Raw genomic sequence first — 25,437 nt, 5'->3', positions numbered from 1 at the left:
CTGCGGCCGAACTAGCCAACACAATGACATCCCTCTCCTCCTTCAGAAAGCCCTTATAACCACAGAAAATACGCCCATGATTTCTCCACCTGCTTCCCGGAGCCCTGCACAACAAGGCCAGGACACAGCAGTCTCTCTGGGCTCAGTTCCTGCCCAAATCACAATTACTCTTTTTTGTTTGTTTGTTTGTTTGTTTTTGAAACAGGCCCCAGCTCCGTAAGACGAACGGGGTTTTGCCGTGCCCAAAACTGGGGGAGCGGGAAACCTGCCCAAAGACACCCTTCTTTACCCCCCCCCACGACGCCGGTCCTTCGCAGAAAAAGCCGCTCTTTAATTTTCCACCGCCCCCGCCGCGGCCATCCCCGGCGGAGCGGGGAGGAGGCGGGCGAGGGGTGCACGGGATCCCGCACCCCTCGCCCGCCTCCTCGCTCCGCCGGGGATGGCCGCGGATGAGGAGACACCTGGGTTTCCCTGGCAACAGGTGCCGCGGCGGCCGGGAGAGCCGGGAGAACCGGGAGAGCCGGGGGTTTCCCCGCTCGGCTCCGCGCCGCCGGCGGCCCCGGGAGCGCCTCGGGGGCCGGGCCGGCCCTACCGCCCCTTTCCCCCGAGGGGCAGCCCCGGCCCGGCCCGGCCCTGCGGCCCCCGGCGGCACCAGCCGGGGGTCCGGGCGAGAGCGGTCCCCGCCCGCGGCGGGAAGGTAAGGGCGTCCTGCCGGTGGCGGGGTCGGGGCGATGGAGGGGGAGCTGGGGGGCAGAACCCTCGGGGTCAGGCACAGGGGCTCCTCCCTGATCACCTCCCGTGGGTTCGAGGGGGTGGCGGGGAGGGTGCGGCTCAGCCCAGAGATGAGCTGCGTTCCCCTGGGGCTAACGGGCTTCCTCCACCACCCCGCTTTGCCCGCCTAGGGTATCTCTCTCGGCCTCTGCCATCCCCCCGCTAGGCTTCGCCGACGGCCTCCTCGTGCCTGGGTGGCTTTTCCCATCCCCACTGCTTCCCAGCCACGCCCCAGACACTTTTCCCATCCCCACTGCTTCCCAGCCACGCCCCAGGCACTTTTCCCATCTCCACTGCTTCCAGCCACGCCCCAGACACCCCCCCCCGCCTCCCCCCGCATGTGCCTTCGGAGCTGGTTTAATCGTGCACGGGCCTTGGCCCACCGAGGTGGCATCTCGTCTCTCATCTGCTTCAGCCAGCCAAGGCTTGCCCACTTCCCTCTTAATTTGTCCTTGTTTACGTTTGTCCTGAGAGGAGGTTGGCAGGTCACCAACCTCGCTAATTCCTTCCCCCCTCATCGCCGACACGGGAGTGGCGGTGCCTGGTCCGTGTGCTCTGCTGTAGTGCCCGTCAGGCTTTCTGCTGCTGTCCAGGGCTGTAGGGGTGGTTGCCTGCCGCTTAATCCCTGCTTCTTCTGCCGGGCACGGACGCATCAGGTTGGGCACAGGTTTGCTCTAATGAGGCTTTGTGGCTCCTGGACCAGAACTGGCTCCTGTGTGGGCGGTGAGCTCATGTCTGTCTGTGTGTGTCCCTGTAGACAGACGTGCCCGCGGTCCAAAGCTCTGTTCCCTTGGCGGGTTGCGGGTCCCCTACCAGAGGGGCATCCCCCAATATTCGTTACTGGGTGAGGTCAGACAGAGATGGGCAGTACTGTGAGTCTTGTCATGTTGTGGCCAAATACCTCCTTTCCTATTGTTTTATTTTCTTCTTGCCTTGAATCCCAAAGCTAAAGCATAGGAAAGGGCAAAAAAGAACAATGAATATCCTGGTACATATTCTTAACAAAAAAAGGAAAGCCTTGAACCTTTACAAATCCAGAAAGCATTCAAAAAATCTCGAAGAAAAGTTCTTAAAAAATTATCCTCACTTAAAATTTGCCAATTTGTTTTGTAATAGTAATCCTTCAGTGGTGCTTGTTGCTAAGGTTAAATGCCTAATAGTCTTCCCATAAAATTTATCAAGAAAATGGGGCTGATTGGTGATTTCAGGCACTAATACAACAACATCATAGATAACAATGCAAAGTGACCTTGAATGTCAATTAACAGAAGGCTCTATCCATAATTTTTAATTGCACACAAGATCTCTGGACTCTTCTCTGTCCCTGTGTCTCCTTTGTGTTGTGTTTGCAGAAAATGAAAAGAAATACAAAGCTCCCCTAATGTTACAAAAACAAAAAGTTGTTTATAATTCTGTGGCCACTGTGATATTTCCTGATAATGTAAAAACTCAATTGAAAAAGGAAATAATATGTTGCCTTGCATTGTTCCTCCAAATGACTTAGAGGGAGATAACTTGATAAAAACATTTCTATCACACCCTCTGGTTAGTTAAGTGTAGCTGTTATGTTTCCAAAAATAGACAGTCCCCGAGTGTGCCTGAAGTCTGCAATATGGAGGTCAGTTCTGTGTCAGGCATAGCCTTTTCTGCCACAGCTGTTCTGCCTTAAAATTGTCATGGACTTCTCCTCTGTCTATTTCTTTAATTCACTAATAATTTTTCATTGTTATATAAAGTAGATGCATGCTTGTAATCAGAGAGAGACAAGCCTGTAATCAGAAAGTAGCCAACAATAGTTGTTTGATGCCATAAAAATAAAAAACTTTCAGCAGTTTGAAATAAGGGAAATTATCACTTTTTAATGGCTCCTGGCAAAACTCCATAACTAACTTTCTTAAGAAATGTATCTACTAAATAGTGAATAATGAAGCAATACCTCTATAAACTCTGCACTAAATTGCTTCTTTGTCTTATTTTTCAATGAGTTATAATGTTTTGGCTTTCTAGCATTATCGACATTAAATCAGCTTGCTAACTGTGGGCATGTCTTTACAAAGGGAGTAGCCAGGAATTGCACAAAGCCCAGGAGGAGTGTGCTGGGGTGGGGGTTGGGAAATCAGGGCCATTCCAGAAGTAACAGGATGCTTTTCCTTGTACTTAGCCTCAGGCATAGACATGGCTTACTCCTTCCCTCAGTCAAAACAAGGAACTTCAGAGGCTTAAGCATCCACTCGGATGGCTGCTAATGAGACTGTTCTGTCTCTTCATACATTTCAAAATCTACATGCCATATTTCAGTCTCGGGCCTTCTGGGCGTTTGTGTCTAATTAGGCTGGAGGGCCTCCAGTTCAAGATTACCTGTGCTGCTTGGTGCCCAATTCTTTTATATGACTTTGGTAATAAAGCAGATTACCGTGGGTTTTATGTGCAAGCAAATTAGGGACAGATGTAAGCATTCTTATAAGCCCTATTCCTGCTTTCTTAGCACGAATTGAATTCCATCATCATCTGGTTCTTTCTGCATAAAACATGTAGTGTGCTGATTGTAGCATATTTGTAACTGGGTGTACTCTGTAAGATGTGAGGCTTTTAAATACTTCATCTTCTCTTGCATTTTTTTTTTCCAAATGAGAAACAATACTGCTGCAAGAAAAGCTTCCAGATAGAAATAATGAAAAAAAGAAAAAGACTGAGTACAGCTATACATAGCACAGCAACAAATATTTTAAGTTTGTTTATGTTTTCATAACAGCCTGGAGTACAATGGAGAAAACAGAATGCATAGTACATGAACTGGTGTTTAACACTATGAAGTAATATGCCATTGTTTAGGATTGCTGTTTTCTACTGCTTTAATAAAAAAAAAAGTCCTTTTGCGTTATAGGAGGAATATGGAAAGACTGCTCTGGCTGTCTCCTTGTCAACGTGGAATAAATAAACCATACTGTAAAATCATAGAACCATAGAATGGTTTTGGTTGGAAGGGACCTTAAAGATCACCCAGTTCTGACCCCCAGCCATGGCCACCTTCCACTAGAACAGGTTTCTTCAGAGCTCCATCCAACCTGGCCTTGAGATGGCTACTGGAGATGGGGCATCTACAGCTTCCCTGGGCAACCTGTTCCAGTGCCTGACCACCCTCACAGTAAAGGCTTTCATCCTAGTGTCTAATCTAAACCTGCGCTTTTGGAGCTTAAAGCTATTCCCCCTTGTCCATGACTACGTGGCCTTGTGAAAAGTCCCTCTACAGCTTTCTTGTAGCCCCTTTAGGTAATGGAACCCCATCTCTCTCAGCCTCTCTTCGTAGGAGAGGTGTTCCACTCCTCTGATCATCTTGGTGGCACTCCTCTAGACTCACTCCAACAGGTCCACATCCTTCTTATGTTGGGGACCCCAGAGCAGCACTTGAGGTGGAGTCTCATGGGAGCGGAGTAGAGGGGGAGAATCATCTCCCTTGACCTGCTGCCTACTTTTCTTTTAATCTTAATTCTCCGGATTGTTGTCCTCTTTAAAAGTGCTAGATCCAATTTTAGGATGTTATCCTTCATTTTATTAAGCCAAAGCTTGAAGTGAAATTCCAATTCCAGTGAACTAAATGACAAAATTTACTGAACAATTGTTTCATCTTAGGTGTCAATAGAACTGGATATGTAATCAAAGGTGGTTGCCACCTTAAATGTAACTTAAAAACATTTAGAAATATGTGTTAAAATGCACTCCAAAAATCATCAGATTTCTTCACAGTTATAATTTTCGAATCAGGAATATTGTGTTTGAAAACGAAATTCTCATTAGGAGAACTTAAGAATAATAGTGTCCTGATATCCAGACTCTTGCATAATATAAATCTTGCCTTAGGTCCTCTTGTGACAGCTCTATTGAGTTGTTCTGATGCTGAGGTGGTGAGGGACAGAGCACCATGAAAAGTAAGTGTCTTCTGCCTGTCAGGCTCCTGGATTTCTGCTTGTGATTGTGCATTTTGATAAAGTAAACTTTTGTTTCTTTGAAGAAAAAAGATTACAGATGAAACATTGATACCTAGTTCTTGGATTTAAATTTTATGACATTAGTGAAGTAGTTCTACATTTTAGAATGCTCAAAAAAACCCCAGCACTTTGTGTTTGCAGGACTTGGAGCCATGGTAAACTCATTATTCCTAACATTGCATGTATTGTGAAAAAGAAAAAAGGCTACCTGAATATAAAATATGACAAATGTGTTCATCCAACAGAAATACTGAGCAGCTGCCCCTTTATAAGCAACTTTTATATTAGAGGACTTTCTTGCCTTTATGAAATGTTGAGACAACTGGGACAATCACATCTGAAATGTCTCTGTTTTCCTCTCTGGAGTATAGAGGAGTAAGCAGGGAGGAGGCATTGCCTGGTGACAAAAGCAGGCAGAGAGCTGTGGTCCTGAATGCTTGTAAGTAGGCATAAAGGAATGTGTCCTGTTGAAGGTGGTGTTCCTGTTCCCTGTTCCCTGCCTCTCCAAACCTTGGTGAGAGACAGCCTGGCAATGCCTTTGGAGTCTGTGCCTGGTCTTTGTGTTGGAGTCACTATCTATTTAGGAATACAGTAGCACACTTTTATGTATTGTATGGTCGTTCATTTTCATAGAAACCAAAGTGACTGCTCAATAATAGAATGTGCCTCCAGAAGAAGCTAAGTTACTCTTCAGGAGAAAAGTAACACTTTATACCCCCTTTGTTATCCCATAACATTCCAGAGATCAACAAAAATCTGCAGGTATTTTGTCGCTTCATGTTTGGCACTGAAGGAGGAAATGCAAGTAATCTTGTGTTAGAGAGCAATCTTAAGAGATCTCAGAACCACAAACCTGAGTTCAGTTGGTCTTCACCAAGATAGTTTTCTTGTGAAGTGTTTCAGAATTACTTTGTATATCAGATATGTGTTCCAAATGTAAAGGAGAGGCTAAATGCCTTAATAAGTTATGACGACAGTAGCCTCATTTATCAAAAAGATAAGAGGAATCCAGATGACAGAATTATCAATATTTTGCAGGGAAAAAAAGCATATGGTAGGATGAAGAACTGTGCTGCAGTTGGTTAGTGGCTTTGCCTTTTGGTTTCAGAACACAAACCTCAACTCTGAAAAAGCTTTTGTGGAAGAAATATTCTTAGAGACCCAGTCTAGACTTCATGTGATGGTGCAAATGAAATGCAAGTGGCATTTTAGGATTTTTTTTTTTTTTGGGGGGGGGTGGAATGTATAAAATTGGAGTAGAACTCTGTGGCTTAGATCATCCTGCTTTTTTTCAGCACTTTCTGAAGTCATTGTAGCTGCAGCTTGGCTGTCATGTTCTTCCTTTAACTGGAAACTGGCCAAGGGGATGGTTGGCAAGCCTGTTTTTTGGAAGCCTGGACATTATCTTGCTGCTTTGGGGCCTCTGCAGTATTAATAAACAGTGAATAAACTTCCTGGCATTTCTTTAACAACATTATGGTTATAGAACAATCCGTTTAAGCCTTCAGAGAGTAGCTTTTGCAGAAGAACAGAAAACACAGTCCACTGACATCTAGCAAATGACTCTTTTTTTCTTTGGTAAAGTAAAAAGGCTTTTTTGGATCTTTGCACAGCAGAAGGAATAGTCCTGGGACATAGCATAAATAATAAACTACCACTAATGAATATAGCTCTTACACTGTAGAATCTTACACATACTGCTTAACAATCTCTTTTCCTCACTTGGTCTGCATATGATATTAATTGAATTTTGGATCCTGATCTTGAATTTATGTTTTGAGATCTTGTCTTGAAAATGCCACTCAAGTTGCCATCCAGTGTGTGTGTATCTCAGTTGGCCAGAGCTGAGAGAATATCCCTAGATTTAGGGGGGATGTACTTAACTTTCCCTGGACCGGGGGCTGCAGGCACAATTGCTCTGCTGTGTAACAGAGGACCATTATACACATGTTCTGTGGAAACCGGTGCTGCAGGGTGAGCCGGGAGTCCCTCTGGTCTGTGCTGCTTCTCCTTGAGGAGATAAGTGGCGTGGCCTATAAGAAGCCCCAATCTGTGCCATGAGACTTTTGAGCAGCAGCTTCTCATAGGTGAAATTTTTTTCCCCACAACAGAGAATGGAACTCTGGGGGATGCGTGCAAGGATTTTCCTTGGCAGTGTAGTTGTGTGTTGAGTGCCGTGGTAGCTGTAGTCAGCAGTACCGCAGCTTTTCCTCTCCTACGGCACATCTCTCTGTGGTGTGCAGATCACTAATGAGGAGCTAATTAGGCATAAGTGATCATGATTTTATTCTGTTTTCCTGTAATAAATATATTCAAGTCTTTATTCTCACTGGTTTATGAAAATGACTGATTTCATAGTGCTGAAAGTAAGTTTCAAGGCAAAAAAAATAGTAAAACATTTTTTTTTCCTATCTAAGAATGTTAAACGTGATTAGCAAAAAGACAAAGAAAACCCAACAAAGAAAAATTATTGCTATGGAAATCCCCAAGTGAGAAGGCAGGGGTGTGAATGTTCTATAAAATAAAAGTTAAGTACTTGAGGAAATTGATAAAGGCACACAAAAATCTCAGTGGTGAATAGAATTATGGATGAAATAGATTTTTCTTGTCCCTTTTTTTTTTTTTTTAAATTTTAAAGAGGCATGGTAAGAACAAAAGGAGTCTGAACAAAAGAGTGGGCTGTTGTTGGGTGAAAAATGTCCATTGGAATTAGAGCAAAGTATTAATTGAATTAATTCTCTTCTTCATGTGTCAGTAAAGGACAGTAAAGTACTGAGACTGTACCTGGGCTGATGGTGATGATGAAGTACTGTTAACACCCTCCTCCACCTTTGCTGTGCTGCTCTATGAACTGCTGCTGTGTCAATTCTTACCTTATTTAAACAGCTGGACCTGATGACTAATACCCAGAAGTTTTTACAGAATTCACTGGAGAGTTCTGTGCATTATGAAGCTTGAATTTTTCAATATACTTTTGAAACACAAAGAAATTACAGCAAACTTGGGAATTTGTCACTGATGGTTTCAAAAGGAATCTTTTGGATAATTGGAAGCCTATCAATTTGGCTCTGGTCCTGGAAAATGTGACAGAAATTCTCCTATTACATTTAAGCTTCCTATCATTCTTTCAGACTAGTAACTCGTGATTTTTGGAAAATAGATTTTATCAACCTGACTCTTTATTCCTTTCTTTATTGTCTTTTTTTTTGAGAGATAACAAATACAGCTTGATCAATGCCATTGTGTTGAAGTAATATATAATACACTTCTGTGAGGCATGATTTTTTGATCAAGTGACTAGGCTGAAATGAAATCAATTTGATGCTTCTTAAATGGACTAAAAGCTGGCAGACAGACTATGAAACATGACTGTAAATGGGGAATCCTCACAGAGTATGTGCCTTTCAGTTGGATCCTATAAGAACTGGTTATTAGCAGTGACTATTTAGCACTTTATTGATGACCTAGATGGTGAAATATCACTTTTCCACAGGACTGTGGTGCATTTAAGAGAATAGCTATCTGGTGCAAAGTGATCTGTCAGTGTTAGTAAAGTGGGTGCAAGCTGTAGCGTACAACAAGTGGGGTTTTAGTGAACCACTATGGTTCTTGGACGAGTAATGGCAGTACAGAGTAAAGGTAGAGAAATATTTTGCACACGTACATGGTATTGATTTTAAGGAGAAAAGGGGTTAGATAATGTCATAACAACAAAGGTCTTGGAAAAATGGAATGCCGAGGTCACTATGTGCTGGATTTACCAGATGGAGGTGTCCCAGTATTGCATGCTCTGTTTAAGTAGCAGTTGTGAGTCATGGCATGGGAAGGCATTGTTCAGTGTAGCCAACATGGGCATAACAAAATGCACTGTCTGGAAAGCAAGGTTTGCCTTTGGACCATTACAATAATAGTAACAGTACCAACACTTTGTAAAAATAAATTCCAGTTAAAAAGGGCTGTGATTATGGGAATACTTGTGTTTTTTAGATCTGAACTCTTAGAGAACACCTGCCATGTAAGGAAATGTTACCCTAAATTCAGTCTTTTTTGTGCAACTTACGGCCATTTCCGAGAGGACTGTGACTCGCTCTCTCCATGCATTTATTTGTTTAGAGAATTTTGAAGCTTTATTCAGGCCTCTGAATGTGGATGAAACTTAATGTAGTCTTTTGCTCTACTCAGATTTTATATTAAAGAATTTTCTTTGAGTTGAAGTTTTTACTGTCAGGAATGAAAGCAGGAAAAGTCACATGTATACTTCATAACTTAAGAGATGCCTGTGCTCCTTTCTCCTGTTGCTCTCTTACCTTGTTATTTGAGACTTCCTAAATTGCCAGGACAAAGAGACCAGGAATTTGATGCACTTATTCCTTCTGTTCTTTGATGCAGGTAGTTTTGACCTGTGACTAGAGCAGTTGAATGTAGTGCTCAACTTAGGCAATGTTTCTGAATTGGCTAAATACAGTGAGGGGCTAAGATGAAATTTTTGTAGTGGGCTAGATGAGATTCTGCACTGCTCTTGACAGAGGTTGTACCAAAACCCTGGTGTAGAGTTTTCATGTTACTGTGTCTATATTACTTCCATTTGAAAGAATTCTGTGACTCTCTGCTGAACTGTGGTTGGTTAAGATTATACTGGAATTTCTTAATGTTGAAATGGTGTGTGACAGAAAGCAAAAGCAACTTTAGTTGTTTTACAGTATTACAGTATTTACAGTATTACAGCTTAGACATCATGGTCTGCCCAAGGGATCTCAGATGCACAGAAACAGGTTCTGCTCCACACTCTCAGGAATCAGAAAAATTTAGAAGTTTGATCTTTACAACGTCCATTGCATTGAAGTACAGCCCTGAGTATCTGTCCAGTCTTTGCTTATGTTATTTGCTATTGACAGGGCTCTGAAAGTAATGCATGAAAAAGTTCTGTATCTTGAACAGTTAATGTTCACCTGCATGTTTTTCACCTTTTTGCTAAAGCAATGAAAAATGCTATAAAGTTGAATCCAGGTATTTCATATAAAATTAGTAAAGTTAGTAATTATATGTACCATTTCTCTATCACTTTCTCCTGCTGGAACAATTTATCCTTCCATCCTACTAAAATTGAAAATAATGAAGCTGCCTTGCTTTTCAGAGGACTTTGAAATTACATGCCCAGATCACCTAGAAACAGAGCCAGGGTAGTATCTGTGAGTCTCAAACTGCTCTTTTATCCACTGGACCATGCTGATGACACCATTAAACACAAAATTTGATAAATGCCCAAGTGCAAATGCATAACCAAATTCCAGGTCTTACTGTATGAATATACTAAGAATGTTTTTAAAAACTGTGATGATAAATCATTTTTCAAGTAGACTTTTTTATTATTATTTATAAAAACATAACCAGAAAATTTGACCCTCCATGCGTTTCTCAAGAAGGAATTTATATTTTTTTCCTGTGACCATGAAAATACTTCTTTCCTCCCCATTCTAGTTACTGTTTTGAAAGCCTACCCTTTGTTTAAGTTCAATTCCTATCTTCAATTTACAGCCCACAATGCACACAGTCTATATCCTCCAGCAGCTGCGGCAACACTTACATGTTGGAACTGTTTGTAACATCAGTGGAACTCTCTCTTCCTCCTCTTTGAAGTCATCTCTTAAAATGATCCTTTCTCCCCAGTTTTTGCCACAAATTGAATTTCTTATAAGAGCTGGTAATTTCCCAGCAGGCTTAAAAGGAACATCCAGTTGCCTTCTTTTGCCCCTCACTCCCCATTTTGTGCTGAGTTGTGCCCTCCTGTTTTACAGTTGGATTGAAGGTGCCTCTGATAAAGGGCTGTCTGTTGTTCAGTTGGGACTTAGTGTAATATTCTCTCAGTCCTCTGCCTAGGTCTTTTAGTGTTACAGTCTACAAATTACCACCCTCATCTCTTTTTGTGTTGCTCTGTCTTGCCAAAAGAATAATAGTGGCTGTGGCTGTCTCGTGTGTAGCCAGGACTATAAGTTTCCTCCCTGAGAAGATGAGAGTGCTCCTGCTGTGTTCGTGTCTGTATTCCAGCAGACACTGCAAATGCACCTGAGAGAACTACTGTTCACCTCTCTGGTGTCTCTGTTCAGAACAGTTTGATTATTAAAGCACCTGTATGAAGGATACTGACTGCTGAATGACCACCCTTGATGGAGAAGAAATACATACCATTTTCACAGACATGCACGCCAAGAGAGAAGTACTAATTAGGAAATTGCTGGTTGCAGTCTAGCTCCCAGCCTTAGGTGCATGAGTATTTTGTATGACCAGTAGCTATTTATGGATAATTCCTAAACACAAGCTCTGAAAGGATTAGCAAGATGTACGGTATGTGATACTTTGCCCTTTCCACAACCACCAGGGTCACAGCCCTTAAGAACTGCAATGAGGTCATAAAAATATTCTTTTTTTTTACAAGCTTTAAAGATCAGCACTATTTGTCATGGAGCAAAATGGCATGGAAGTTGAACTTCTGTTCCCACAATTGTATTTGAAAAGTGCTCATGAATCTTGACAGACTTATGAGTGATTGTAAACAGCTGAAGGAAAACAATAGGGCTGTGCTGGCCATGGGACATGGGTGGGCCCCACTGTCAATGTATCTGTGCTGATGAAGTCTTGTGTAGCAGGTAGAATATGTCAGGGAGCTGTGGCAATCACACTGCAGCATGTTTGAGCTTCAGTTCCAGCTGTTCCTCAGCTGCTCAAATGCTTTATCTGAAGAAATGCATTAAATAAAGTGCATTCTGTGTGGTTTTTTTGAAGAGGTTGAACTGTGTCTTCCCATGATGCCAATTCACGTCTAAGAACATTCTGGCTGTCACAGCTTTAACCCCAAACCACTCTCTTAGTTCAGGGAGGCACATGTTTCCAGCTCAAGGCTGGTTCACAAAGGTGTAAACACAGATGGCTCCATGTGTATAGGCGTTCATATATATGTTTATAGATAAATGTTGTATTAACATGAATATAATCAACTGAGGAAAAGATAATTCCTGGCTGGAGAAGTTGTCTGGGACTAAAGGTCTTCCATGGCCAAGAGCAGAAAAGCTTACAAAGGGATGAATTTTCTTGATGCCAAAACCTTATTTCATAAAATATGAAGATACAGAATTGGAGAAGCAGGATATAAAAAACCAAAGTGATGAGACTGTTGACAGTGGTATTTGAGGATAGACTGATAAAGGGAAGAAATAATTTACTACCCACTTACAAATTGCAGAGGGAAAGAAATAGCTATCCTGCATGCCCTGATACGACAAAGACTCTTTTCTGTCTGTAACTAACTAAAAATCTACTGCTGTTTTGTGATTCCAAGTAACTGAATCAAAATCAATGAAACGTTTTTGCTTCTTTCTTTTAAATGCAATTGTCTGCTGGTAGAAAATGTTTCCTGATGTCTCCTAAATTCCTTAAGTGGTGTTTCTGTGAGTATATGAAGATGTATTCCGCACAAAGGAATACTGTAGTCTGAAATCTGTGTTTTGGAATCATGTTGTCTGACAAATTTCTTTATAAGACATGAGAAGCTAAATAATTACATTGACAAGGCTTTAAATTTAAAGATTATAATGTTATTAAATTACATACGTATAATTTTTAAGGAAATATTATGTTTATCTGTAGATAATTGAGAAGATATGAGTTCTGTAAAAAAACCCCACATTTCTCGAAATATACTAGTTAGGTTTAAAAAGCTGTTTATATACAAAATCTTTCATATCCCACATATATTAAATGCAGTGTACTCTGTCTATAAAGATCTTTTGTGGCTTACTGTTTGATCTGAACACCATGTAATAAAAAGTTCTGTTGAGATGAAATTTTGTGTAATTGAAAGCCCAAACGAAGAAGATGCTTAGTAGGGAAGGAATAAAATGTACAAGCTATAAGTAAATGGAGATGCTGAAGTTAGTATAGGAGGTGCTTTTTATTTCTACAAACTGGAAGGGTAATTTTAAAGAAGAAGCTACAAAAAATGAAAAGAAATTACAAGGACTGTCACACTCAGAATATCTATGTGAAAAAAGATGTGAAAGAAAAGATGAGATCACAAAAGAGGTACTTTTGCTAGAAAAAAGAAGGCTCTTAGCTGACTACAAGTAAAATCCAAATGTGGTGAAGAGTTACTGGCCTTTAGAAATTGGATACTTTAAACAGTGAAGGGAATTTCATAGTCCAACAGTACTGGATAGGTGGGGAGAATTGTATCCTGTTTATTGCATTTTAATTTCTGTATCAGTCGAATGTAATTTTCAGAAAAAGAGGTGTAAGCTGATTATCTAGTAATTCAGACATCCCATTTTGACGTTTAATTTGCAAATGTTCATGAGCTAGAACATTTCACTAAGCGGCTGATAGCGTGAGGAAGAGTTAAAGCTGTGGGTTCAGCCTCCTGCTGTGCAGGCAGCTAAAGAGTAAGACAGATCTGGAAGTCAGGCTCCTGCTACATCAGCTTGGAATGAAATCAATAGGTGGATGAGACGGGGTTGTCCTTATCCCTGTTCTTCAAGGAGATACATGCATGGCAAAGATTTGATGAGTGGAATTGTTAAACTATATCTGAGCAGTGCTACACAGGACGTAATACTTTGTATCCCCTAGTCTCCAGGGGGAACTACAAGACAACAGGATTAACTGTCAGAGTGGATTTGCTCTGTAGACAGAAACTCTTTTCTACATGATCGGAATAGATAATTGATGGAAGATCAGATCATGTAGTCTTCTGGAACAGATTAGTTTTTCACTTCTGCTCATTACAGTCTTTGTCATGATAACAGATATACTTTATGCCATTTTCTGGTCTCCTTACAGTCATTACACTGGGAGTGTTATCACTTTTGATTTTTCCAATTTTTACATTCCTAAGGCCTGATATAATAAATTCTCTGTTTCAGTATCTTTACAAAGAAATTAACATTGGTGGAGTTTGGTAAGAAATTGTATTCTTCCCTGACAAGCTAAAGATGGTGGTGTTTAAAGAAAGAATTGTTTTAGGATACCATTTCCATTAAAACCTATCTTTAGTAGCTGGTTAAATGTAAGAAAAAGTAGTGATCAGGACTTTCCATAGACACTGCAAAGGGAAGGAGCTGTATTTCTCTAGTTTGACTTTGAGCATGAAAGAGATCCATCTGACTCTGTATTGCTAGAAAGTCATCTAGCTTTGATCTGCCAGTGGCAAGTGATGGAGGATCTAATACAAGCTTTTGGAGAGCAATCCAATGACTACTTAACTGGGTGAAAACCAATGAAATTCAAAATAACTGGAATAGCTTTCTGTTTGTGGCATGAATTGTCTGTCACAGGCATGCAACCTTAAAAAAAAAATCTTAAAAATTAAAAATCTTTAGAAAGGGATAGTAGGTTTGAAGAAGAATTAGTAGACAGATGTCCTTTGGTTTCTGCTGCACTGGATTTCTCATTTCCTAAACTCTTGTCCAAACATATGCTTTATTTCTAGTTTTAATTTCTAGATTCTGCATTTTTTACAATCTTTTTGTCTTTTATATTATTTATTCAACTTCAATATAATGAGCAGGGATGTCTATCCCATGTATGCATAGTTTGTAGAAGGCACAGATTTGTTTGGGTTAGGTCATTCAGCACCTTCAGTTCCCACCCCAGTCAGGGTCAGAGGGATTAAAACCCACACAGAATTCTTAATTTTCTGTAGTTGCTAAAGAATATTAATTGGATGAAGCTGTACACCAAAGATCAGCAACACTTCCTTCTCTTCTGTAGCTCAGGTACCCGATGATAGCAAATGCCCTTGAAACAAAGTTAGACTGAGAAATACAGCACTGGGTGTTGTATGCTGGTACGTGTGTGCTCCTGGAGCTTACTGGTATCCCATTAATTGGATGTTGCTGAGTTATATAATGTACATATGTAATACATCTCCCATTCTTATAACATTTTTGGATGCCTATGGTGATGTTACTGTTTGACATTGGCCTTGTAACAAACTGGCTTGTGCTTTCAATTTCATATCCATTAAAAACAGACCTTAAAATGGGCTGTCCCCTTTTGGGGACAATCAGACTTTGTTTCAGTGGTTTCAAAAAGCAATCACAAGGAGAATTACCAATAAACTAGAGAATTCTGAGCAGAGCAAGCGGCTGCAGTGCAGAACATAATTCATAGAAAGCATTTGACAACAGCATTTTTGATGATTCATTCTCCTGACTCAGATGGGAGAGAGAACCAGGCATGGGAACAGTGTATCTTTGCAATAAAAGAATGAGAGATTGCAGGGGCACACTTGTTGTGATGACCCTGGAAATGATAGCAGGTTATTCTGGTGGCCATTCTGGGCCGGGTTGTGATGGGTCAGGGAGTGAGAGAGACAGCACAGTCAGTAAATTTATGAATACAATATAAATTATTGAAGGATGTGGGGAAAACATCTAGCCAAGTATAGCTGATGACTTTTCTTATAAATTTGTCTGGTAAAGATAATTGCACATGCTGTAGGGCATGCAATACTGTGTGACATCCTAATTTTTTCATAAATTGTTCTGTGAGATGGGGGCAGTTCTGCACGAGATTGTTTTCACAGTGTTGTGTTGTGTGTTTGCATTACCCTGTGACCAACTAGTGGTGAGGTCTGCCTGAAGCTTTATGCACTGCTGAGCTGCCATAAAATCTCTCCGCCCCATGAACACTCCAGTATCTGACATTGTGGTTGTTTTAATGGGATTATATTTTCTTGTACAGGGACTCCAAGTTGGGCCTCTCTTGTCTGGCTGTGTCTGTCCAGCTTGCAGGTTTTCAGTAGGCTGGTGATGCCTGCCTCTCTGTCGAGTTTAGCTGAGGACAGCCTGCCTGTTTAAAAACATGGGGACAAAAGTACCAGTGGTCTGACAATCCTGGTTTTCAAGGAATCCAGCTTAAAATGAAGAACACTGAATTAGTGTAGCTCTTGGTAACTCGATTAAAACTAGCTACCTTCAAAGGAATTGCTATGCAGTGCCTTTTTGCTGTCTGCCTCTGAGGAGACCTTCAGTAAGAGGGTGACCAGGTGTGGGATGCACAAGTGTCTGTGGTAGCTGTGCTCAGGGCATGTGCAAGATATGTTCAGAGGTGCTGTGTGAGATATTTTCCACTGAGCCCCAGCTTTCCCAACTCCTGATCCTGCTGAGGGTGTGTGGTGGTTCCTGTGTGTGCCTGGTCTGCTGGTTGGGGCCACCTATAGCTCGACTGCACTGAGGGAGCACACAAGCTCTGGCCAAGTGACCTGGTGACGTGATGGCAGGTGTCCAGCCCTGCCACTGGAAGGAGGTGGGAGCTTGCTTGGCCTGGGACAACCAGCACCAGTGCTGTGAACAGACACCTCAGGTGGAGTGTAAGGTATTGATGCTTTTTTCTGGCTGTTGCCTCTTTGAACTGGTCTTCAGAGGATTTTTCAGGTTTATTTTTGACCGATGAAGCATAGGAACGTCCTTGAAACCCAGGGAGAGTTAAGGGAGATGGGCTGATACAGATTCCTTCCCATTTTTAATCTTGTTGTTTTCACTGCTGCTTCTGTGCATTTGTGCATACTAACTTCACAAGTGCCTGGCAGTCTGTAAACTTTACATCGTCTTTCCTTCAAAGTTGGCTTAACCTGGCTGGGGAGTCTTCCGCAAGGCTATGTGAGTCACAAAAAGTAGCAATATGCTAAGTTAAATACAGTAAATGATTTATCTCCTCTCCCTCTGGTTTGTGTTTTGAAATGTACGCTGCGCGGTTTGATAGCTTCCTACCACTGCTGCCAGGCCACCTGTCCCGCACCACGGCCAAGTCTTTGTCTCCAAAAATACCACTGCAGCTCAGACAAACAGCTTGGCAGCCATGCCAGGGAAGACCTTTAAAATGACAATCTCGTATCGCCACAGTGGGAGAGAAAGATACATTACATGTCTGACCCAACACTTCAGAACTGCAGAGCCGTGTCTAAAACGCGTGTAGTGAGCTGATCAGCCTCTGGAAACAGGCATCGTGTGGCATCACAATAGTTAACAAAGTACTATTGCTGTCTCTGATATAGTCTGATTTTTTTTTAATCAGTCACTCAGGTTATTAGCATTGGTGAATTAGGCCTTTATCCCTTGCTGCAAACCGTGGAGCGAGTCCAGAGAAGGGCAACAAAGCTGGTGAAGGGGCTGGAGCACTTGTGCTATGACGAGCAGCTGAGGGAGCTGGGGTTGTTTAGCTTCCAGAAAATGATGCTGAGGGGGGACCTTCTCGCTTTCTACAACTACCCTAAAGGAGGTTGTAGCCAGGTGGGGGTTAGAGTCTTCTCCCAGGTGACAGGATGAGAGGAAGTGGCTTCAAGTTGCATCAGGGGAGGTTGCATCAGGTTAGATATTAGGAATAGCTTTTTCATTAACAGGGTTGTAAAACATTGCAAAAGGCAACCCAGGGAAGTGGTAGAGTCACCATCCTTGGAAGTGTTCAAATAACGTGGATATGGCACTTGAGGACATGGTTTAATGGTGAAAATTGTGGTGGCGCTGAGTTGGCATTTGAACTTGATCCTAAAGGTCTTTTCCAACCATAATAATTCTATGATTCCATGAAACCCAGTGTTTTTTCTCTGCTTACGCTTTCTCTTTTGCCTGTTAGTGAAGGTATTTTAAGTATGTAATGCCATGTGGTGGCTGCAGACAGGCACTTGAGTTTTCAAAGAAGTAGGTTAAATGTAAACAGACAATGAAGTGGGTGACCCACTGAGATTTAGGTCTCCAGAAGCAGTAGGGTTGCCTCTATGCTTATGTTGCTGTTTGTGTGGTTCATATAGATTTGGCCCATATGTTTCCATACCCAAGCTAGCTCGCAACAGCCCAGGAGACAGCAGGAAACCCGGTGCTGCAGGTTAAAAAAAACCAAGTGGGATGCAGCTCCTGCAGGGCATCCTTGTCCCTGGCAGCATCAGCTTCTGGTGTACAGTGGAGGGACTTCAGCGATGACACCTCCTCGCTGATAGGCTCTGCAGAAGGCACTACTTTGCACGCCTTCATGATGGGCTGTCCAGTATCCTCTGGGTCAAGGCCAGTATTGATTGTGAGAGAGATGTAGTGGAGACACTTTGTAAGTGCGCAGCTTTCAAGGGGACAACGTGAGGGAGGAAAAATATCTCAAGTGTCTGCCTACGTGCAGCTAGAATAAGGAAACATGCCTGTTAAAACAAAAGGTCTGGGTTGCTTGTTTGGTTTTAAGAAACTTTCCATTCTCCCATTGAAAGAAGCCCTTGGGGTGAAAGGAGTGCAGTTGTGAGCTTAATACTATTGGCGTCTGTTTCTACCAAGGTTACATAATTGCTGTTTTCCTGGGAAATGAAATCATGGAAATAAAAAACTAAATTCACCAGAGCATAAGCAGGCACAACTTTGATTTCAGGCACCTGTCTGTGCCAGTATTTAATTTGGCACAGGAAACATAGCATCAAAATGAATATGAAGCAAGTAGCACAGAAATAATGGCACTACTGGCATTCAGACAGGGAGATGTGAGAACAAATACATCCCTCCCCAGCATGGGAAACCTCACAGTGCATAGTGTGTGTGGGGGATGAGGCCAATGACAGGAGCAGGCAAAGTGAGTCCTGTGCAGCAGGAATGGTGGGGCAGTTGGAAAATACACTTACAGAATCCCAATAAACCACATCTTAAATGAATTGGATGGAGAGAAGGGCAAGCTGCAACCAAAAAAGAGAATCTGAAAGGCTGCAAGGCCTTTCCTCTGTCTTGCCTTAGTAATTATCTCTTGTTTGCAGAGCTTCCATTAATTGGAATGCATTTCCTAATGAAATTAGGCTGGCAGCCAGTATTCAAGTCTTTTTACTGCTAGGGAAAATTTGTTCTTTGAACAACTCAGCCATTGATTTTTATTTGTGTTTTCATTCATCATGAGACTGTTACATGCCAAAAATTCCACATTCCGTCATATTGCCTTGGACAGTCTGAGTTATTTGATTTATTCCCTTGTTCCCATGTCTCAAAAACAGAATTCTACAGCAGTGCCCCATTTGTAGTTACTTTGTTGTGTGGTTTTCACACATTGCCCTTTTTCTATTTAAACAGTTTACCTTATTTTAACTACTTATTTGTTGGGACAGCATGAAATGCATGGCAGTGCAAATGCACTAAAATCCTAAATTAAAAAAAAAAAATAAAAGGTCTTAAAAAATAGGTTACAGTGACACTTGTATTGTGGGATTTCTAAATTTAAAAAGATTTTCAAACTTTCCTTGTTTATAGGCATCACAGGAACTGGACTATATCAGTGCAGAAGGGCACATTTTGAAGAGAGATCTTTGTAAAGTGAAACTGTCAACAGTTTTGCTGGTAGGGGTCAAAACCCTGTTCAGACCTGAGACAGTGTTTGATCTGTACTTTGCTTATCTCTTTGAAGAAAGGTGAGACTGGAGACAGGAATTACAGCATTATTTGGATGTAGTGTCTTCACTTCTCCAGCCAAGTCAGGACTGGGTATTGCTCATATGTGCAAACTACCTTGTCTATCTTACTCGGCAAGGTATGGTTTGATATACTGACAGTATCTGCATACACACCTTATCCATCAGGCTGAATTACCTGCAAAAATTAATCTCTCTGCTACGTCCTCCCTACATGATAATATCTGTACTGATCATCCTCCATAGCAAATAAGAATCTTACAAAATGCATGCAGCCATTTTAGAACAGACTTTAAGAAATTGATCTGCTGATCTCCTTTCTCATTCAGCACGTAGCAAGAACAGTGTGCAAGGCTGAAGGTTAAATGAAGGGAGAATGATTTGAGTTACCTCCAGCTCAGAATGATCAAAATATGAGACTGGCTTTAAAATTAGTTTTTGAAAAGCAATATGCTTAAAGGTTCAGCTTAGTTTCTTTGATGTCTGAGACTTAAATGAATGCACTCAGTTTACCTTTACAGATTGTCTCAACACATGCTAGCATAAATGGTTGTAAATTAAATCTCAGTCACCCACCATCTATAGCAACTGGAAGTAGAGACAAAATGAGTATTATGGGGCCTGTGACTGAAAACAGGAGAGAAAAAAACCCAGTTGAATTCTGTACTTTTTAGGTCTTTACTGCAGTTTCTGGAGCAATGACATTCTTTTCTTATATTTCTAAAGCTTCAAACTGTGTGTGTATATTAGACTTGTATGTATGCAAAGGAACTCACAAAATTGGTATTACTTATTTAAACAATTTTCTTAGGTGTAGTAATTCTTTCTCCTTGTGATCCAAGCAGTTTTATTTCCTATCCAGAAAGTAAATAGTGCACTAGTAGTCATCTTCAAGAGACAGGCTGTTACTGTGAGAAGTTACACTGAGAAATTATGCTGAGAACCCCTTAATACCTTGTGTATTATGAATGGTGTGAACAATTTAGTGGTGTTGCCAACACATGCCTCTGGTGAGAAAGTCAGCCAGAGTCCCTCAGCTTCTGGGCTGAGGCTGTAGACTCTGCACAGCTGTGATTAAATTGTGTGTGTACAGAGAGTATGTGCTTCAAGAAGGAGTGATGGACTAGTTCAGTGGGATGTTCAATTAGAACAGTTCACAAAGAGAGGCAGCCCTTAGATCAAATGAAAGATGTTTCTGCAGTTACTGGAACAAACAAAAGAGGCTTTAGGGCTGTCGTTCACTGGAAAATTATAAGGAAAAAGAAGGAGCATTACAGAGTGTGGTTTTCTAAAGGGAAGAGAAGAATCACAGAGTCACAAAATATGCTGAGCTAGAAGGGACCGACAAGGTTCATTGAGTCAAACTCCTGCACAGGACCACTCCCAAGAGTCACACCATGTGCCTGAAAGTATAATCCAAATGCTTCTTGAACTCTGTTAGGCTTGGTGCTGTGACCCTGGAGAGCCTGTTCCAATACCCAACCACCCTCTGGGTGAAGAACCTCTTTCTAATATCCAACCTAAACCTCCCCTGACACAAAATTCATTCCATTCCCTTGAGTTCTGTCACTGGTCACCACAGAGAAGAGATCTGTGCCTGCCCCTCCTCTTCCCCTCATGAGGAAGTTGTAAACTGCAATGAGGTCTCCCCTCAGTGTTTTAGGACTTGTTTCATAAAGTTGTCATTCAGGTTTTTTAGGAATATTCTAGCCTGGGTTGTACCATCTGTGTGATGCTCCCAGTTAATTTCTGGCAAGTTGAAGTCCCCCATGAAGACAAGGGCTGTTGATTTCCAAGTGTCCCTTAGCTCCTAAAAGAATAATTGGTCATCATCATTGTCCTGGCTGGGAGGTCTGTAGCAGAGTCCCACGATGACATCCACATTATTTGTTTACCCAGAGGCTCTCAACTGTGCCTTTGCCAGCTGTGAGCTCCCTGCATTCTAACCCTTCCATTAGATACACTGTTACCCCTCTGCCTCTTCCACCCTGCTTATCCATCCTGAATAGCCTGTGACCATCCAACAGGGTACTCTGTCAGTCCTGTGACTGACAGGGCTCATCCCACCACGTTTTACTTATGCCAGTGATGTCACATCTCTGGGACTGGGCCAAAGCTTTGAGCTCCTCTTGTTTGCTCCTCATGCACATGTATTTGCATCAGATTGTTGTAACTGTTCTCTGAAGACACAGTACAGAATTTTTCCCTCTCTGGCTGTACAGTTAAATCCTGGTAACCACTTTTGAAACTATGTGATTATCAACTACCTAGAGTACAGTTCATAACAGCACCAGATATTACAGCAGTTTGAATGGGCTTTTTGGTGATACATTACAAACATGGGGGGCATTTTCCTCTCACACTGGACTCCATTCCAGTGCTCTCTGACAAGTCCTGGTACTTCTGTGAAAATTTCAAATAAATGTCTTAGTCAATCAGTTCTTCATATTATTGATTACTGACCAGCTAATAGTTGTCAGCACACTTCCCATCTATAATGAAGAAGATATTCTCTATATTTCTTTGTATTATTAATTTCCTTCTGGTCTTGGGATGGTGTAGAAAATCTAGCAGACTGTAGCTCATAGTTGTAGTCTTTTCTTGCATGTTATAAGGCAAACAAACTGGCCACCTCCTTTCCTAAAATTGCAGTAGTAAGATCAGAAAGTGGCACAAGGTTTTCAAGGATTGTTTCCCTCTCAATTTGCAGCTGGCTCCTGACTATCTTTCCATTCAAAATGAAATGGCTACAGAAAAGAAGGTGTACAGATGCCCAAGAAAATAACTGTGGAAAGAACATGTAGTATCCTAATGATGCTAGAAATATATTGCCACTGGGAAACGTGCTGTTTGCGGTGTCAAAATGATCAACTCTCTCTTTAGATTCTGAAATTCCATGACTACTGATGTGTTTACAAGAGAAGTTTCTGCTTTCTCCTCTGACCACATTGTCCCTATCTTAAATATGTTATGCATAAATATGGAAGAAGACAGAAATACAGATACACACAGCATGTGGGTTGTGACTAGCTTGTGAAACTTAACTAGCATATGAACACAGTGCCAGAATAAGATCATATTTGACTGCTGGAACATTTACTTTTTCCCAGCAAAACATTTATTTGCTTTTTATTATTCTTAATAAGTGGAGAAAGGATGTAGATTTGTGTTTTGTCTGCCTGTCTTTCCCATGAGGTGTTTATATTTTATAAATAAAACAACAAAATAAGCCAAAACACATTGTTTTGGCACAGTGTCTGATTGTAAGAACATGAAGTTGCATCTAAGAGGATTCAACACCAGGCTGTCCTGGTGAGGAGCAGCTGCCGCTTCCCATTGCAGAGCAGAGTACAGGAATGCCCCAAGGCATCGCAGGAAATGGCAGGGTTCCTGTGGGATCATCTACACAACGGATCAGTCACACAGGACTTGACATCAAACTCAACTTTTCTTTCTGGGGACTGTTCTGATGCTGTTATGGCAAGTGCCTCATCTCCTGATTCTCCCAGCCTGAGAGACAGGTAGTTAATTTTTAAATAGTTGATAGTTCCTACACCTCTTTCTTCTTTTTTTCCTAAAGCAACTGTCTCTACTTGCAGTTCTTCCCACTGACAGTAGTTAAGTGGGGGGTGACAGTGGTGTGTTAGTCTGTATTAGTACGGACTCATCAGGGGAGTAGCAGGTTCATCCGTGCTGAGGAAGGAAGTGTGACAACAGTGCTGGAAGAGCTCTGGGTTGAGCCTTGCTGAATAGAAAATGGATACTTGAGACCTGCCCCAGGACACCTCCAAAGCGTTATCTGTTGTCTGTTCTCTGGCTGGGCTCTTGGTATTGACTGGAGTCACAGGCAGCGGTTGCAACTTATCTATCATTCATGTGATCTCTCTAGGCTGACCAAAAAGTGTGCAGTACACCGTAACCATGTATTTTCCTCACTTATTAGCATGGTGCCCAGCACAGCTGTGACTTGTGCCAAGTATCTCTCTCCCAAACAGCTTGAGCATCTTCTAGGAGCCAGGAGAAAATATTCGAGAAATAAATTTGTCAGTAGATAAGCCCAGTCCCACTTACATTACAAACCTCAAACCTCAAATGTTTTCTACTATGGGAATTCTTTTCAAATCCTTCAGGCTAATGATACTATAACGATGTTTTCACTGGAGACGAGACCATGATATGCAGGAAATTTTTTTCCTTGAAGGGAGTGATTGGATCCATACTTCTCCAAGTGGTGCTGACTGGAGAAAACAGCAGCTTTTTAGGTATTACAGAGATATTACAGTAAGGTCACTGCTGAACTGCTCCATGCTACAGCTCTGTGATGCTTGTGAATGTTACTCATTTTCAGTGTGATTGGAGCCTCCTGTGCTGCAATGTGTTCTCCCACACCTGTGTATCTGTGTCTGAAACAGCCACTGTGGCTCACAGAGTGGCTTTTTGAAACTTTACTGATCAACAAGCAGTGAAGGTTTTGAATAAAGTTAAAGATGAGGTAAGGACTGAGTTTCATTTTGCATTGGAGACCTCCCTTCCACTGCTGGGACCTTTGCATGTTTGGGGTACAGGTTATCCAGACAGTGGCTCTTTTCTTTTTTTGCTCCAACATTTTAAGTTATAATAAGTTCAGAATATTAAGATCATGTGTTTTAATGCTTTCTCAGAGAGTGTTTTGCAGGCCTCCAGAGAATGTATGTATGGACTTGCAGATCTGGGGTAGACTCAAGAAGAATGCTGAGCAGCACAGAAATTGTGGGGAGCCAGAAATATGTTCAGACACACTTTTATGGTTTGTCTGGGTGTCCCCTGTGGGACAGGATCCAAGGGGTTTGTAGGTTTACACAGACATTGTTTTGCTACCACAGCACAGAAGGGCTGAGTCTGTTGCACGTGCGTATACTAGCTGTGCCAGAGCCCATAGGCACTGTCTTTAAAACCCTTGCATGAATAATGAAATACTCTTTGAGGTTTTTCTGCAGTCCTGCAGCAGGGAATTGCTACTCTGGTAACCTTTATTTGTCTTCTTTGAAGAAATTGTGTGCAGCATCCAATGTAGGCTCTGTCATCAGGATTACATGCTGATACTGCCTAGATAGTTTTCTCTTCTTTTCTTTCTTTCCCTGTGTTAACATATGGAAGCTACAGATTTGAGCAGTTGATGTGGCCATCTTGTCTACTCATTTACCACTTCATATCCTTCTCCCTCATCAACCAGTTTCTGCTGTCTGGGAAGGCTAAGCCCTTCCAGAGTAGAGGAGTCATGACAAAACCATCAGGCAGCAGGTTGTAACTGGCATCTAGATGCTTTTGGCTGGTGTTCCTCTGGACTTCTGGGAATGCTGGATGCCTCCCTGGCAAGCTTTTTCCCAGAGAGGAGTGAGGGGAGGTGGGGCAGGCACAGAGGAGTACTGCACTGCATCTCCTTTTCCAAGCCAGGCAGAGAGGTTTTAGTACCTGTGAGTAACGAATAAGACTGAGCAAGTGTATCATTTTTCTTGTAATTCATTCATATGCAGGCCATGGAGAGGCAGAGTTCACAAAATCTCAGAATATGCTGAGTTGGAAGGGACCCACATGTATCATGCAGTCCAACTCCTAGCCCTGCACAGCACCATCACCAAGAGTCACACCATGTGCCTGAGAGTATCATCCAAACACTTCTTGAACTCTGTCAGGCTTTGTGCTGTGACCACTTCCCTGGGGAGCCTGTTCCACTGCCCAGCCACCGTCTGGGAGAAGAACCTTTTTCTAACATCCAACCTAAAACTCCCCTGACACAAATTCATGCCATTTCCCTGGGTTCTGTCACTGGTCACCACAGAGAAGAGATCTGCGCCTGCCCCTCCTCTTCCCCTCACAAGGAAGTTGTAACTGCAATGAAGTCTCCCTTCAGTCTCTTCTCCTCTGGGCTGAGCAGACCAAGTGCCCTCAGCTGCTCTTTGTTCCGCTTCCACTCAAGGCCCTTCACCATCTTTACTTCCCTCCTTTGGACACTCTCTAATAGCTCAATATCTTTCCTATATTGTGATGCCCAAAACTGCACAGTGTTCAAGGTGAGGCCACCCCAGTGCAGAGCAGAGCGGCTGGCGATGCTTTGTCTGATGCCCTCCAGGACCAGGTTGGCCCTCCTGGCTGCCAGGGCACTGCTGACTCATACTCAACTTGCTATCACCAGGACCCCAAGCTCTCTTTCCGTGCACTGCTTTCCATCATCTCATTCCCTAGTCTGTACAGCTGGGGTTGTCCCATCCCAGGTGCAAAATCTGG

At 42.2% G+C, this 25,437-nt stretch overlaps 1 long non-coding RNA gene across 18 annotated transcripts in view; it reads left to right on the top strand.

Moving 5' to 3' along the window:
- The first annotated feature begins 454 nt into the window (after positions 1-454).
- Positions 455-25,437, top strand: part of LOC126648896 (uncharacterized) — a 286,520-nt gene continuing 261,537 nt past the window's right edge. For all 18 annotated transcript variants that reach the window (XR_007630907.1, XR_007630921.1, XR_007630923.1 and 15 more), the window contains exon 1: positions 455-697. This is a non-coding gene — a long non-coding RNA (uncharacterized LOC126648896). The remainder of the gene's footprint in view (positions 698-25,437) is intronic.

This window comes from Myiozetetes cayanensis, unplaced genomic scaffold (genome assembly GCF_022539395.1).
Source record: "Myiozetetes cayanensis isolate MyiCay16 unplaced genomic scaffold, myiCay2020 scf5-8, whole genome shotgun sequence".
In the NCBI taxonomy this organism is placed as follows: Eukaryota; Metazoa; Chordata; class Aves; order Passeriformes; family Tyrannidae; genus Myiozetetes; species Myiozetetes cayanensis.
The sequence above is the reverse complement of the archived record's forward strand: the minus strand, read 5'-3'. Positions and strand labels throughout refer to the sequence as shown.